Source organism: Acanthopagrus latus, chromosome 23 (assembly GCF_904848185.1).
Source record: "Acanthopagrus latus isolate v.2019 chromosome 23, fAcaLat1.1, whole genome shotgun sequence".
Taxonomy (NCBI): domain Eukaryota; kingdom Metazoa; phylum Chordata; class Actinopteri; order Spariformes; family Sparidae; genus Acanthopagrus; species Acanthopagrus latus.
In genome coordinates, this window is record NC_051061.1 from 8,951,952 (window position 1) to 8,969,542 (window position 17,591).

Here is a 17,591-nt window from a genome sequence, read left to right on the forward strand (position 1 = left end):
AATGCTAAAATCAATCAGTCCAGTCCATAAAAGACAGTGATGTAGTGATATAACATTCAGAGATGTATAATCACACATAAGAAGCACTGATACACCAGATAAAAATCGACCGTGATTCAGCATAAGACCAAGTAAGTAGACGAACAGCCTGCCAACACACTGGGACTGGATGCCAGTAAGAAGTTTTTGCATGTGAGCCTAATGCACATAATGGGCCTAATAATGACTCAGTGGGCCTGGCTGTTTGGCTGTTAATCTGCTTACAGGCCTTTTCACAATTTCTCAAATAAACATTTTAATGGGCCCACGTCTACTGTATATCCTGTTGCATCATTTGTTAATATACCAATGACGGGAAGTTAATGATGCCAGTATGTCACAGGGGACGATGATTTTGTATTTTTTCAGGTTGTGGCGATTGATTTCAGCATCTGGCGAGAGTATGAAAGTAAGAATCCAACCAAATCTTTGGCGCGTCTCAGGATTTGTTTTTGTAGAAAAAAGCCCAGAGTTCCACTGCCTTGTCACAAGGAGGACACACAAATCCAAGGGTGTGCCAATGTTAGATGTGACCCCTGACCCTGACAATAAAACCACTTGTAGGTAATCTTTTGTTGATTTCCTTTTGCCCGTGTTATCCTTGCTTTATCCTTTTTAGACGACAAGCAAGCTTATCTTTGTGGGACAAAGGAGTACAGAGGGCACAGTCAACAGTGGATTTTGTTTCCATTTCATTCCTTTGTTTCGGGTTCCTGTCTATAAATAAAAGAGTCTTAAGTGTGGCCCATTGGTGCCTCACTGCTTTGACAGATGCCTGATGCAGTGAGTCTTTGTGCGTGTAAGGGAATCTCTCCTTGTTGAAAAATGACGGACTCAGTGTGATGAATCACTCTTCTTTAATATGTGCAGCATTGACAGAAGACCCAGCAGAATGTTCTCCACAGACTTCCAGATTATCTTCACTTATATACTGTCAGGTAACAACAGGAGAGCAGATGGAGAAACTCGTTACGGCTTTCCCAAGGCAATGACCCTTCGTTGTTTTGCTACAACTTCCCAGATCTCAGGCTGCAAGAATCACCCCCGTCTGACTTCCTGTTCTAATCCGTGCATTGATAACTGAAAGTACACCCTTGTATCTGTTGATTTAATGCACGATGACAGATCTGAAAAGCCTTAGTCAGCTCTAAGATCCCAACTCTCCTCTTAAGTCTGGTGAAGGCGCCCCGCATGAAATTGGCAAGAACCAGCAACACATATGATTGATCATTGTAGTCGTACTCTTACTTCAAACAAATCCATAAATCCACTGTTGTAGCGCTGACAACGTACTTCAGCGAGATACCGCACCATAAATCAAAGCACTGTAAGAACACACGTTAACTAATGAAATATATGGTCAGTACTATCACCGTGCAGCTGCAATAAAGTTAGAAGACGGCCATTTATCATGACGGGAAAACATAATAGACACCGTGCAATCAAAGAGTACGAAGAGAGCATGAGTGAGACAAAGAGGGACTGGAGGAAGGAAACCGACAGGGAGAATAAGAGCAGCTCTACACCGTGTCTCCTCAACTAGAAGAAAAGGCACTGATGCTGCTGTTTTTCTACTTTAGTTTGGCTTTTCTCCCAATTGCACACACACACACACACACACACACACACACACACACACACACACTCACACATGCAGTCAGCCGGTGTGTGTGCGGTGAAGTATTCCCAGGGTGACGTACTGTTCTAATTAGAAAGGGAGTAAAAGCAGAAAAACAAATGGCGACCATTGTCTTCTACATTACACCACACACACAGACGTACACACACACACTCACCCAGAAATGGACAAATGCAGGCGTAATATTGTGTATATAATATTGTAAGCGAATAACAGGAAGTCACAAAAACACACAAGGAGATCAAGACTCTCTCAAGTAGCTACAGCCTCTAATTCATCCTAGTGCACCAACCACTGCAGGTTTTATTGTCTCATGGGCAGAACACTTTGCTTAGATGTCACAAGGCTCAACACTCTGGCGCATAGGGCACAATGTTAATATTAAACTTCTTAGACCCCTGATGTCCACACCAAGAAATACAGGGAGACAAGAGACTTTGCTTCTGTGGGCAATTCGCCTCCCTGGTGGTCAGACAATTGACATAAAAAAAAAAAAAAAAGAGTTAATGCTGTGCAACTGCCCGCCGAAAATGCAGTTCAACGTGTACTTGCCTCCTGTGGACGTGAAAGAAAATCGATTCAAAAAGCAATTAGGCGATCGAGACTGCGTATAAGACATATGAAATATATATAAGGCGAGGGAGTATGGCTCACACTCACACTTTTGAGGGTAATGAGGGGTCATGTGCAATTCTAGGACATAACAAAAAGACTGTATCATACAGGGTTCTTATCTAAGGCTTCCTACATCCTATGGGCACAACAGAAGATGTGGATACAATCATTAGGTCATGCACGGAGTGGGTTTGAAGGTATCTATCTCATAGCGACACAACAGACAAGATTTTACCCCGTGAACAATGACTCGTATGCCTAAACTGCTTACAAGACAAGATCCAGGGCCTCGGGGACAGCTTGCACACATGGAGGTTTCATAACCCACTCTTTTTCTTTCTTGGTTTCTTTTTTTTTTATTTCACCACAAATCAGCACGCCAACAACTTGGACTGCTTGGGTCACGTCATTCCCCTGTCACGTCTCGCATGTGTGATCTTGTTATGTGTGGCCTCATGTCGCCGATCAGTCACGGAATAGTGTTTAAACCACAACGGCTGCAACACATTGGATAACAAGGCAGAAAGTTGTGCAGTGTGGACCCCGGAGAAACTTTGGAAATGGGAATAACAGCAGCAGGAAACCTTTTGAAGGCTGGTTTGGATCTCAGTCTGTCTACAGCAGCGATCGACAAGCACTGTCCTTTCCATGCATTTCGTATCTTGCACCGCTGACAGAGGATTTCCTGAGCCCTGCCTGCCACTGCTCACCTATGTCAGCCCGCTCAATTAACCAAGCCTGACAAGTCTGCAATATGCTCTGCCAAAATGCCACATGTCTCGATTCCCTCTGTCCACTGTGAGGGAAGTCACAGATGCAGACCTCCTTAATAAGATCAATAAGGTTTAACTGCGTAACGTTACCGTATATGTTTACCCATGACTACAACGCCCAACTGACTGTGAAACTCTTACACACTCATGCTACTTATGTCGATGTGAGGACATTGTGATACTGTGGAGAAACTGTCTGCTACATTTCTGGGGAGAAAGAAAAAGTCTCAGCCAGTGTACCAGGCTCCCATTGCTACGCTACACAGCAGCTGGATATTCAAGTGAACAGAAGCAGCACTACTGTGGGAGGCAGGAAGAACGCAAAACCCCGACGCTTATCCTCCGGGGACACATTTAAAACGAGTGAGAAACAAACCAGGGGCCTCTGAGAAGTTAACATTGTAGAGAGGGTACAGTGTGTAAAACCAGGGGGGATCGTGGCAGCAGGCAGCGTGAGATACGAGTGGTATGTTGGACGGGAAGTCCAGTTCGGAGGCCGCGCTCACGCAGAGATCGCCACATTTGGTTCTGCGACTCTGCAGGAGCCAAAACAGATGTGAGGCGCTGTGGTCGCTGCTTGTGCCGTGTGTATCCAGTCTACAAATGAGGTACAGGTGTATTTAGCAGTTCTATCAGTGTAAAACATGATTTGCGTCGGCCTCGGGGGAGCTGCAATAACGCATTGTTGATGACATTGTGTCGGGTTACAAAGTGTTGTTGTGAGTATTAATACAACGAGGAAAAAAGGCATTTGCAATCACATGGGTAATGCCTTGGGCTGGTCTGTCGCCATATATACAACAGACACACACACACAAACACTAAGTCAAACAACCTAAGGTCGATCCTTCCTTCAGAGATGAAAGATTCAGTAATCTGCGGCAGAATTAAAATGAGAGATTTGAATATTCAGAGAATCTCTCTCTCTCTCTCTCGTGTTGCTCTGAGCCTCCCTCCGCTCTGCTCCCTCTAATTCCTCTTTAATCTCCACAGTCAACACCTCCTGAGCCCCCTTCTGTCTTCAGCTCTCCCACACACACACACACACACACAGATGCATGCAGGCATAGACGCACACAAGCATTAATGTGTAAGTCCTCAAAGTCAAGCCGGGCTGTCACCGCACATCGAGGCGCTGATTTGCGGTGAACGGAAAAATAACAAAGATCGCAGTGTTCTGATTATTTTGTTTGGCTTCTGCCTCCCTCTCTCACATACACACAAGCTCAAAATTCAGAAGTATAGTTATGTTTTCCCTACGCTGCTATGAGCCAGACCAAATATAGTGTTCTTTCATTGGTTTTATTGGATTGGCTTCCTGTGGCAGAGACAAATCCAGCTCGGGGTCGCAACGCTCCCGGTCTCACTTGGTAAGGTCGATTTATGCCTCAGCATTCTGAGAAAAAAAAAAAAAAAAGGTCTGCATCGTGTCATACAGGATGTGGGGGATTGCGGGTATTCAGATGTCTAGCAATGGTTCAGTTGTCTACACTTCCGTATTATCATTATTATCATATCATCATTCCTTGTATTATCAACAATCAAATATTTGGGTCAGTAAAGCACAGATGTAGGTTACCTTTTACCCTGGACGAACTGGTTTGCTGTGACCTAGTTAGTGTTATTTGTTTTGTTTTTTTTATTACTGCCTCAATATGGTTAACCTGAGCACACATTATTGAGGCTTTCCTTCAAAATCGTCCTGAAATGTTTCGCTTTGCAAAGGTGGACTATCACAGTTTGCAGGAATACCATGTTTGAGTTTGGGCAAATATCCCAACAGCAATAAAATGAGTAACACCTCATAATCACCTCAGTGATTTTCTAGCGGGCGAAGTTACCCAGCTGACCCAATTTGAGTCAGTTTTAGGCCAGTGGCTTTAATGTTGTGCTAACTTTTATGGTTGGAGTAAACAGGAAAGTCTGTCCCTGAGATGTGAGAGATGGAGGTATACCATCAAGAGTTCAACTACATCCTCAGGAGGCTTTCACAGCGACGCACCACCCATCATCAATTACGTCTTCAGGAGCACATTGGCCATACTCTGCCCTGCCGATTACACCTTTTGGACAAACTCTTGAGCCAGTCCAAATCCAAAAACACCATTTAAATCAGCATTATTACTTCTGCCAAGAAGATTATGTCTTCCCCATGTCCGTTTGTCAGCAGGATTACACATATAAAGATCAGATTGAACTTCCACGAAACATGGATGGAGGCTGGGTCTCAGTCCCGACTAGAACCCATTAATTTTTTGGTGCATGACCGATCAAGGAATTTTTATCTTAACTTTCTTTAACATTGTGAGAAAGGACAAAATCAGGGCATATTTAAGTGGCTGGTATCTGTAAGTACCAAAGGAGACTGTCGGGACTTTGGGCAGAGATAAGCGCTCTACTGCCATTCTAGTTGTTAAAAATGCTGAAAAACAAAGACACATTTTAGAGATATTAACCTGTTCTTGTCCTCTTGGAAACAAAAACATTCACAGGATGTGCAGAGTAACTTTCTTATCCATCCATCTAGGCTTTAAAAATGTAGAGCAGGTGCAGCAAGTTAAGCCTTATTTGTTTCTCGCAGATTTTAGTGAATGGCTGCTTAAAGTCTTTGTTAAACAAAAAATGGTCTACGCAGCAAAGGATTCATTTACCAAAGAACAAAACATCATTCAGCCAAACCAGAGCGCCAAAGCGCTATTTATTTATCGACCTAGTTCATGGGTCTATCAATATCTTAGCTCCTAAAAAACAAAGTGAACTATCAGTGGGCACAAAACCTGTCTACAGGAGCAATATGGTGTCGTACATGAGGGCAAGGGGAAACTATTTTACAATGTATGCATTCATAAGCGCACACACACGGTCATTAAAGCCGCTCTAGACAAAGTAGAAACAAAGTATGGTGAGGCTGGAAAGCTTGCAAAAAACACATACATGGGGCACCGATTACATTCATCTGTTACTGTATAATGGGTGCCGCATGAGTCAGTGTTTATCTTTAGCATCTGCCGGGCAAATATGGAACAATACCAGCCCGCCGAGGTAAACAAATATCACAAAGCAACGCCGAGCATTTGCGAGAGCCTATTAAATTTGTACCACACTCTGTCATAGCAAAGTCTCACACCTACAGCGACTGTGATAACACTTACACACATTCATTAAGTGATTATATATACACGCACACACGTTCGGATGCATAGTACTTGCGCACCAGCGTGCAGTCGTGTTTTTCCTTTTTCTCTCCCAGCTGGACATGAAAACGCGCAAAGTTGTCGGCGGCACCGTTCCGTGGTCAGAAGAGCTTCAAAAGCATCGCGCTCACACACAAACAAACACACAAACACACGCACACATTTAGACATGAGCGGCCGCTGATGCAAGTCAACAACAATACCTCGGCACAGCCTCTTAGGCCTACACTGGACGCACACAAGCGAGAATACACTGGAGAGGTGTCAAGCCCACTCCAGTTGAGCTGTCAGGCCGGTGCCAGTGCATGCGGGGAAGTCGGAAAGGAGGCCGGGGTAAACAATAAGAGAGCACCGCAGCACCGCAGACGCACACTTATCTTCAATCAGCGCAGTTCACCCAGAGTCAGTCCACTTTGGTTTCTATTAAATTAAGACTTTTCTATCTCTTTCTTTCTCTATATGTTAAAGAGGAGCCACAGTCTAAGATCACAAGCAGAACTCATCCCCTGTCTGCTTCACGGCTTAGCGCTCTTTGTTCTGCGATAAACTACAAATTTAGCCTGTCCCGTCTGGTTTAGCGGCTCCCACAGTTTCTCTCGCCTCAGCGCGAGGAGAAAGTTCCCCACGTCCGTCCACATTTTCACACACCAATGCGAGTTCATTCAATGACGCCACTTTTGCATCATTCCTTTGTGCCATTCCTTAACCCAGGCAGTCAGCACGAGCAGCATCTTCTCGGGGGAATCTAGCGCTGAAGGAAAAAATAAAACAAATGTCCTGTGCAGATGTCATTGGTCACAGTTAGTGGTCACGATTTCACAGCGCCTCGCGGCGCCTGCTGGGAGCTTATCGGCTGTCGCTCTCTCTCACGTCAGGTGGAATTTCTCAGCCATGCACATGAATTTCAACCTGTCTGCTTTGCTTCATTTTTCCCCAATCCGCCAAATTCGGAGCTAAAGGAGAGAGGTAATTAGAGTGAGAGGTTCAGATCAGCGACCAGTCACACAGCACTTAGCTCTGCCACGAAGACAGATGGCTTGGGGGAAGCGACTCTATGCATCCATGCACACAAAGATAGCGAGCCGGAGGAGGAAACAGACTGGGGTACATTTCTGTAGCTGTTTGGAAGTTAGTGCAGCTCCCAGAGATACCACAGTCACATATTTATGCTGTTTACTGTGTGTGACAGAGACGTACTTGGATGTGAACTGATGTTACTATAAAGCTTGTGAAAGTGCCTGTATAATCCTGACACAAGCATCTATACTTTCTGCTGGCATGGAAAAATTATGTGAATGTCCCGTCAAATCGGTTTACCGACTCGGAGAGCTGTAAGAAATTTGAATGAACGTGTCAGTTGAAAGTTTGGTTTATGTTCAGAAAGTTTTTATCCATTGATGAATAGCATAACAATTAAGAACAATGGGATGAGAATGGGATCACCTAGAAGGAGCGCCCCCTGGTCTTACCACTTAGCCCTACTCCTCTGTTTTTTTTTCCTGCGTTTTTGCCGACAGGTAGGGTGTCCCCATTTGCTGACGCCTAGTTTGCTGATGAATCGGTTGCTAACTACCTTGGTGGCTAACGGTACATTGTTATTGCTAATTTATGCTTAACACTTAACCACATTTTAACATATTTCAGTGTCCAGCTGCCAAGTTACTGCTCTTGATATGGCTTCTCTGACATCAGTGCAGACCGTCAGAGTAGTAGTATGGGAAAAAAGCGCCGCTAGTGGCTAGGCAATTCAGCATTGCTCTTTTTCCTATTTGATGACTACAATGTTGTGAAAGAATTGCAAGCGTCCGTTCTTCCATCAGACAAACAGTAAATGACGTGATAGTTCCCGGCAATACAGTAATGCAAGAGAAATCACAGCAGCTGAAGACGGCCGCTTCCGTTTTCATAAGCGCCGGTGCCTACAGATGATGTATAAGGTTCTTGGTGGGTTGTCCCATATCATAGGGGAAGATTTCAACCAGTACCCCCTTCAGCTTTGTCTTGAGGGGCAATGAGGCACATGGAAACGAGGGGTGGGAATAAAAATTGCTAACTGATGATTCATCAGTGCAACTGCATCCAACTTCCTATGACTTTATCCTTTGCTTGTTTATATCTACGCAGACATCTGCTATCAGACCTCACTTTCAATGACTTAAATGTGCAGTTTTTGTTCCCTTTTCATGGATAACATTTGCTGAATTATTAATCTCAATCCCCCTCCTCGACGCCCTTTTCTTCCCTCCCTCCTTCCTCAGTTCCTTGACTCTCACCTTCACCCCTTCTCTCTCTCTCTCTCTGCTGACACCTTCATTTCTCTACATTCTCAACCCTCTTAGCCTTTCACCTCCCTCCGTCTATCTCAGCCTCCCCTTCCACGTACATTTCCTTCTCGACCTCTTTCGCAATCCATTTCCCTGACCCCCTCCTCCTTGTTCTTCATGCTCCAGTCCATCCCCCTTTCATTAGAGGAGAGCAAACTCAATCCCATCAGATGTAATAACCTAATCACGCTCGCTACTCAGGTCGATCAGCAGGGCAGCAGCGTGTGCATATGTGTGTGTGTGTGTGTGTGTGTGTGTGTGTGTGTGTGTGTGTGTGTGTGTGTGTGTGTGTGTGTGTGTATACAATCACTGAGAAAACAAGAGCATGTGTGCCTGTGTTTGTGTAGCCTGTCACGTTAAGCATACCAATTTATGTTGCAATGCCCTTTGTCCTTTCCATATCTGCTTTGTGTATCACATTACTTTGTACCAGCCTGTTTTATGAAACCAGCCTGACAGTGTATTACACCACCAGCCAAAATATAACAACAAAGAGCAAGGTTCATGTCCTGATTTGTTAGGTTTAGACTGCTTGTTTAGATGTCACCATGAGGGAAAGATTTTTTTTTTTTTTTTATATCAAATATATAATTCATTAGCATTTTGTGTTGGCAGTGAACGGTATGACAACAGCTTCCAAAAATACCATAGTAATAATGTATGAAATGACCCGGGGCTACTTGATAAATGACTCTAATTGATATCATCAACTTTTTAAGTTGCATTGTGGGTAATGTAGGAGCCAGGGTTTCAAAAAAGAAGAAGAATGCATGGGGAAGAAAAAAGGTAATATCTCTGGTTTGATCATTTGCCGTTACAGGAGCTCCATGTAAGACTGGTGGACTGCTTTTCAAAAAAAACATGGTGCCTACATTACCCACAATGCATTGGACCTACTGGAGGCAATTTATCAGTTTTACATGCAGCTTCTGCAACCACATAAGTCTTTATACAACTTTAGTCACGTCCACAGTAGCATCCCCAAGACCTGTCCCAAAATTAGTGCAGTTACCCTTTAAATAAACCTAGATATCAGATCAGTACTCAGTGCATCCCTGGATCCATTTGTATGTCCAGTATATTTGACCTCAGAAACTATGTGTACCATCCTGAATTCATATGTATCAGGTATCTTTGCATCTGTGTCATGTTTGACGTGCGGACACTATTTAAAAAAACCCTTCCCTGATTTGCTGGTGATCAAATCTCAGAGGAACTCATTTCTAGCCCCATCAGAGCAGCGACCATGAAGAGTGCGGCGGGGGTTCAGAGCTTCTCCAACTGCCTCGCTTCGCCCTACAGACCATCCGAGGCTGTTTGTCCTCCTTCCTTCATCACTCCATTCACCGTTAATGAGCTCTGTTCCCTCTCTTCTGCTGTCTCTTTCCTTTTTACCCTCTACCGCTCAGACCCAAACTTTTGTTGTGAATCCCTGCTCTGACCAAAAAATAAAATCTGCTCTCCTCTCCCCGTTGTATTCGCTCGGTCCCCCCCTTTTTTTCCAAGTCATCGCTCTCCAAACTCCTCCGCTCTCTCCATCTCTGTTTTCTCCTCCTCCTGTTTCGCCTCCTAGTGATCTGTCTCACTCTGTCGATGTGGTGTTGGAGTGCCTCCAATACAGATTCCGAGCCGCGTTTGATTGGGGATGATTGTTCATTTATTTCACCATCTGCCGCAGAAAACACACACACGCACACTAAGTCTCTCTACAGTTACCTCAGACATAAATGAAAAAAAAAACTGCTCCCACCTGCTGTGATCACTACTTTAAAGCATCCTGCCAACAGAATGACTAGTTTTGGAGTTGCATGTGTCTCGTGTGTCTCCTGCGTGAGCTCGTGTGTGTGTGTGTGCGTGTGTGTGTGTGTGTGTGTGTGTGTGTGTGTGTGAGCTCCAGATCGGGCTCATCTCAGTGAAGTCCCCGAAGACGTCACGATTCAGAAACAGAAGCTCATAAATCAGCCCGTCCCTGAACTCTCTCCCCTTCTCCCTCGCCTCCTGATTCCTGCTTTCATCTCTCCGTCCCTGCATCCCTCCATCCCTCCTCCTCCTCCAACGCCCCCGGAGAGGAGGCTGAGGCAGCAGTGACGCAGTTACACCAGGATTCCCTCCGTCTCTTCTGCTGTAGTCTCTTCTGCTGCCTGCTCTTTTGTCTCCCACTTCCTTCGACTGCCTTTATAAACGTCTCTGCTGGTGGCACTAGACGGTGAAATATTTTCTGTGCGACCTCAACTTCATCCACCATCAGCAACGGTTATTATCAAAAATTCTCTCTCTCTCTCGTCTGTTGCAAAACAGGGAGAGGTATCCGTGTGTGCAATGAGAGAGGTGAGATGTTTCGACAAAACAAAACAAAAAAACAAGTGCTGCAATGTGCAGATGATGTACTGGACCGGAAAACGTTCATGACACAGAACACACCTGAACAAAAAAGGCATCCCAAGGTGAGATTCTCTTTCCTACGGCATCTGTCCCATCATGTGTGTGTGTGCGCAGGTGTGGGTGTGTGTGGGTGTGTGTGTGCAGGTGTGTGTGTGTGTGTGTGTGTGTCACGCTGTGTCAAAGAGGGAGGAGAGGGAGAAAGACAGGGAGGGATACAGAGCCCTAAATAGAGCAGCTGCATCTGGTGGGGCCTGGCCTTAAACCTCAACTCTCTTCCTCAGACACACACACACACACACACACACACACACACACACACACACACACACACACACCACCACCACCACCACCTTACATGCCTGAAATGGTTCAACAGTGCCGCTCGACCTTGAGCTGTTGGCCCTTCCACATGCATCAGTGCAGTACCACTCACAGAAAAACATCGGCCAGTCGATGGAGCTTTACAGATTTACAGTTTTTGTGACTGTAAATAAAAGACCAAGACGACCACTAATAAAGACTCCTCCTACAAGTCATGCCTGTGACAGCCGTGGTCTAACAGTTTTTTCCTGCAAACCTGCAAATCATCAAGTCCACACGGGGCCCTCAAGCGGACTTCACTGATACACAGAAGTATTCCTCTTCGTCTATGCTGTAGAAAAACATACTTTATTATTTTTATTTTTTTTAATTGGTGCTAAACAAACACAGGAAACAGGAAAAAAAATGGGCTTCCCCAAAATGCCCTTTTGCTAAAAAGGTATAACAACCAGAATACACTATGTTTGGACTGGACCAATAAAAACTCCATCAATTGTGTCATTTGGAGGAGTTTCTTTGGCAACAGAGTGGTGGCAAAATGTATCCGTAACGTGTACCACCAACACTGTAGTGATGAACATCTGGTTGAAAATTCTCAGAGTGTCCCTTTAACTACCCACAATACACTGCAATAGTGGCATGACGATTATATGTGTATAAAACAGTTACTTTATTAAAGTGTTACTTGAATCATGTAGACCAGAAATAAAAATTCAACCACATCATGATACAGACAGGCGAGGTAAATACAGCAAGTGTTCACATCTGGCTCTAAGTCCGCCCAGCTTTAGTCTCCTTATGGACGCGAGATCCTACATTTCCCACAATGGCATCTTTATTAAGAGCCTCCCTGCTGGGCAAACGCCCACGTCTCTGAACTTCAGGGACACGACTCTGAAACAAGGAGCTCTCGGATATAAATTTGAAGTCTGGAGCCTGACGTCGCCATGACATCATCGGAGTTATTTTCAGAGACTTGAAAATAAACGCCGCCCACACAAGACTTCAGACTGCATATTGCTCTTTGTCACGAGTCACCTGAACATCATGTGTGTATCACTCGTGGAATGCCCCTTTAACCTTAATGAACCACATATCTGCGACCCAGTTTTTAAAGGTCTACGCCTTCGGTGGGGACTGCTGGTGTTTGGGCTCGGTGCCACCGGGACACGGAGGTCGGAGCGCGCTCAAAGAGAGACTGACGCGCTGTTGTCTTGGGTCTTATAGAAAACACAGAACCATCACACCCCCTCCTGTGACATAAGGTCTCTGCCTGGTAATGATGTTGTTTGTGTGTCTTAATACTAACAACACACATACTGTACTGTGGACGACCGTCAGACGTAAACATCCTGACTGATTATAGCGATTAGGAGGGCCACTTTTATCATGCATTCTCTCCCTCTCTCTCTCTCTCTCCCTCTCTCCCTCCCTCTCTCTCTCGCTCTCTCTCTCTCTCTCTCTCTGACACACTTTTTCACTGGATTCTGGTTGCCTGGTAACCGAGCGCAGTCCGAGGAGCACTGTCCTCAGAGACAGAAACCGAGAGGAGAGTTAAGGACAGGAAGGTGGAGCGTTTTGTGTCTTTTGTCTGCATTTTTTGGTCGTGGTGTTTACATTTCTTTCATTGTTTCCTCCTTCCTCTTTTCACGGTCCTCTTCCTTCACTCCGCCCTCCCATCCTCTCTCTCTCTCGCTCTCCCCTCCTCCTCCTCCTCCTCCTCCTCTCCCTCACCCCTGTCCTCCCCCCTAAATGAGTCTCACGCTCCATATTGTCAAGGGAGGTGGGGGGCGGGGGGTGGGGGGGGGTGGTCCACCTCCCTCTTGTTTGCCTTCTTGTTTCTCTTCTCTTTTTCCCCCCCTCCTCTCCTTGCTCCGCCTCCGCATGTAAACACGTCAACAATACGAGTCATTTAATCCAAGTATAATCCATTACATGAGCCGTCTCCTCATGTCTCCATACAAATGTATTCCGCCGTTAATCCTGTTAGACTGTTGTGTTAAACTTTGCTGAGGACCGTTCGTCGCTCCACAGCCACACTGCTTAATCTAAAAACAAATCATGTCAGGGGCCGGTCAGTTGTAAGAAATGTCCGGTTAATGCGTGCCAGTGTTTCTGAACTCTGATCGAGTGGTTGGCTTGGGAGGCTCATGGCTCCTTAGAGGGCTGTAGTGCTGACCCCACAGTATCGGGGTTTTTTTTTTTTTTTTTTTTTTTTTTACCGCTTAAAGTGTTTTATAGATCACTTCTTCTTACCGCTTCACCGTAACACGGAGGGACTGAGCTCTCCTGTACCTGCCGTTGTTATACAGGATCAGATATTGAGCTTGACGTGGAAAGTGGTGTGCATAGTGTACTTTTATCTGTCTAGTTGTATTTGAGGTGCTGTAACCCGATGTCAGCTTTCCAAAGCTAAAGACAGTTCTTTGTGCAGTATTTACAGCCAATCTAAAACAAGCTGTACCGTGGCAGCAAAATAGACAAATATATAGAATTAATGAAAGGGGACATTTGAAGTGAATTATTTGATTCAAAGACAAGAGGTCAGGTGGTGAAACAGGATTTATGAATAATGAGCTTTTAATTAATAATTGAATAATTAATAATTAATAATAATAATTAATAATTGACTGCAAGCCAACGAAAATGTGAACTACTGTAAACATTACAGTACGACTGACGCTGGAGTTTTGGAGCAGATGCTGGTACTTATATTAGGGAGTTAAAAAAACAAAACAAAAAAAACAACCTAACATTGATATATCAGCTCATGTGTCGTAGTTTAACAATGGAGTTTATCGTCCAAAATAACAAAAGGTCACTGGGAACCGTAAGTCTGTACTCTGCATTTGGTTCTGTAAAAGAAAAAAAATATATTATATATATAAACATACTGGAGCAAATTAGACAATATATATCTGTGATTGGCCAATAATGACACACTGATATATCATGATATAAGATTCCACCAGATACACGTCCGGTCCAGCTCCGCTTACTTTTAACCGTTGATGTTCAAGTCAAAGAGGTTTCTGTTTCTCCACATTTTCAGAGTTTTGTGTTTTTTGCCTGTATGGTCGAGTATTCATTGGCCCATTTGTGATCAGAAAGCTTTATTGGTTGCAAAAAAGATTATGATTTTAAAATGGCTTAGTAGATTACATGGTGTAATTCATACTTAAGTACAATTAAAATTACAGACTTTAAAACACAAGTACAAGTATCCCACAAAAATGACCTAATTACAGTCATTTGAGTAGTTGTAATTAGTTAGTTCAGTGCAAAATTGATGACAAAGACATGAACGTCAAACTGGCTTTAAAGACACTGACATGAGAGAGTCTTTCATCATGCTGTCACAGTACTTGAATAGATCACACAAGTCTCCCATAATGCATCTGTCGCAGATCCCTTCTTTTAAATGCGGTCTAGGCTCTTTTAGAAGTGGAAGCATAACATTCAATTGTAATTCATTCCTCAGTATCGCAGGTCTAAAATAAATAACACTCGATGATGTGCGGAAAAACGTGGAAAAGGAACGAAAACTTGTGCAGTGGCTTCAGTGATGCGACGCTCAGCACCAGACGAGCATTGTCACAGAATCCAAATCAAAAGGTCAAAGCCTATTGGTTGTGTTTCTCTCTCCCACCAGATGGCCATATGCCCTGCCCTGCCTGGCAGCATATGGACATCTGGACACAAACCAAGGCATGAGCTGCACACACACACACACACACACACACACGCTTACACATGTATAAGCGAATTAACACGTTCATAAAGGCAAACATATGATCATCTACTGTATACTTCTGATAATACAGCTTTAACACACACACACACACACACACACACACACACACACACACACACACACACTCAACATATGGACCCGTTATCATATTCAAACAAACACACCATGTAGGTTTCCCAGTCCAAGCCACACACACCTTACCCTATTACCTTAGAACATCAAAATGAATACTGACAACCTGGATCACAATCTATCTAAACATCCTGTGTGCACACCCGTATGTGTACATCTTGTGTACATCCATGTGAGCCCTACGCTTGAACCTGTGTGAGTCTACGAGTGAGTGTGTGTGTGTGGCCATGCGTATGAGTGTGTAGTCATGTGTGAGCAAGCAAATCTTGGCAGCTTCGTCTATGAGCTCACCTGATACACTAGCAGGCTACAGCCTCTAATGGCCGGCACATTACCTTCACGGGCAACTATTACATAAGCCCCCCACCCCCATCAGGTTTTTATCTCACCTCCAAGCTTCCTTACTGCAGAAGATAATTATTGTGGAATATTATACAGCTGAACCAAATTAGTGTTAGCTACATGTTTGGCATTCCGCCGACGCTTTTATGTAAAACAAATTCAAAAGAAAGAGCATGAAGTCCAGTGAAGCACTCAAGTTTGGAAAATTCTCTCCACAATACACTGAAATGTTTGATTTTTTTTCTGAATGACGCAAAATCGGGTAACTTTGACTATACGGAGCAACATATAAACTGCAGTCCTTGTGTTTCAAGGATAAATGAAAAGAAAAAAAGAAAAAAAAAGAAACACAAGCATTATTTACCTCAGTATATTAGAATTCACTGTTATACAGTTACTGTTTCATTCAGGAGAGGACAAAATCAGTTTGATTACTTATAATTAGATATCAAGGAACTAGTGTGTTGAAGAATATATTCGACTGCCGCTGACAATATCTAGTGTCTGGTCTAAATTCATCAATTGAAATCTGGTGAACAATAAATGGAATGAGTCACCATCAAACTTAACTCAACTACGAAACACCATCATATGACGAGGTATGCGATCAGTGCATTTACAGGAGTAATGTGATACCAGAGAACATCTCTCTCGGTGCCTGTCTGGTCTCTGCAGGGCATGTACGAATGCCCAAGTAAAGTTTATGTGTGGGAAACACTGGACCATGTTGCGTTGTGATAAACACCAACCGCGATGCCATACCAGTGTGTATGGTCCACTGGAACACAGCGCGATGGGAGTGAGCAGTCGGAGTTTGTACCATGTTTAATGTTGCACATTCCTGGTTAAATGATGACTTTGCAGGAAGGTCAGGCGTACTGAATATATGTGGAACTGTTCTGCAGAACTCACTTCTCTCATACCATGTGCACTATGCACACCGATTTGTTGCCACGGCTGGTGAGTTCCCATCCCCTGCATGCTGCGTGTTTCGAGCACCAGAATCCTCTTAATTCAGTTTCAGCGCTGGTTGTAATGGGCTCTCAACGCGCAAGTCACCAGTTTCCAATGACTAAAAGGGGCAAAGGTTGATATTTCCACTCCTGTTCCATTTCCACATTAGTTCAAATATGCAGTGCTGTACAAGGGAGGACTTGTGCAATGGCTTCAGCTTTACAGACCGACTCATGCATTTAAGAACAGAAATAAGCATCCCCCTCGCCGATCGCTCCGCAAACATAAACAGATGTATTGACTTTCGCTGAGCTGACGGTGTAAAAACATGAGGCTGAGATCGATCAGCAACCCAAATTCAGCTAAAGAACATAAATACAAAATTACTGGGAGCTATTAGAAAAAAGTGCCAGAACCCGACTGCAATATGGAGTTCTGGCAGTCGCCTCGTGGCCATTACGACGAAGCCACTGAGCACAACACTTAACAGGCCTCGGCTTCAGCATTTACGGTTCAGACAGCGATTCCCACGTCATCAGAAAAAACAATATGCAACCAATGATCACATCCACGCGCACGTGTGTGTGTGTGTGTGTGTGTGTGTGTGTGTGTGTGTGTGTGTGTGTGTGTGTGTGTGCAGCCCGCCACCTTCATCTCTCCTTTAACACGAAGAAGATACGACTCTACAGGCTTAATAAAGTCCCCCTTTTATCACAAGCACAATGAAAGGATTATTCCAGGAGACGAAAAACTCGGGGCTACTAAAAGATGACATTTGTTTTCACTCTTTAAAACTCTGTCTGTCGGGGCGCTCTCGTTTTTCATTAGGGAACAGAGAGGAGAGGAGCTGGAGGAGAGACGGAGACTAAAAAGGTGGATTAATAAAAAGACCTGACAGGAAAACAGAAGAGACTGGAGGATGGAAGGAAGGAACGAAGAAAATACTGTGCAACCCAAGACTGTGTGTTTTAAGGCTTTCAACATGCTAACACACACATACACACGCGCGCTGACCGCTCTCTAAAAAATGTTTCCGCTTATTGCCTCAGAGCTGTAAAATAACTCCTCTTCACTGCGCTCATGCTCCTAGCGCAGCCAGCCATGCACAAACATAAACAAACA

The 17,591-nt window shown here is 44.3% G+C and overlaps 1 protein-coding gene across 1 annotated transcript in view; it reads right to left on the bottom strand.

The window, feature by feature from the left end:
- cacna1ha (calcium channel, voltage-dependent, T type, alpha 1H subunit a) overlaps nucleotides 1-17,591 on the bottom strand; it is a 125,607-nt gene that overhangs the window by 63,859 nt on the left and 44,157 nt on the right. The window lies entirely within an intron of this gene.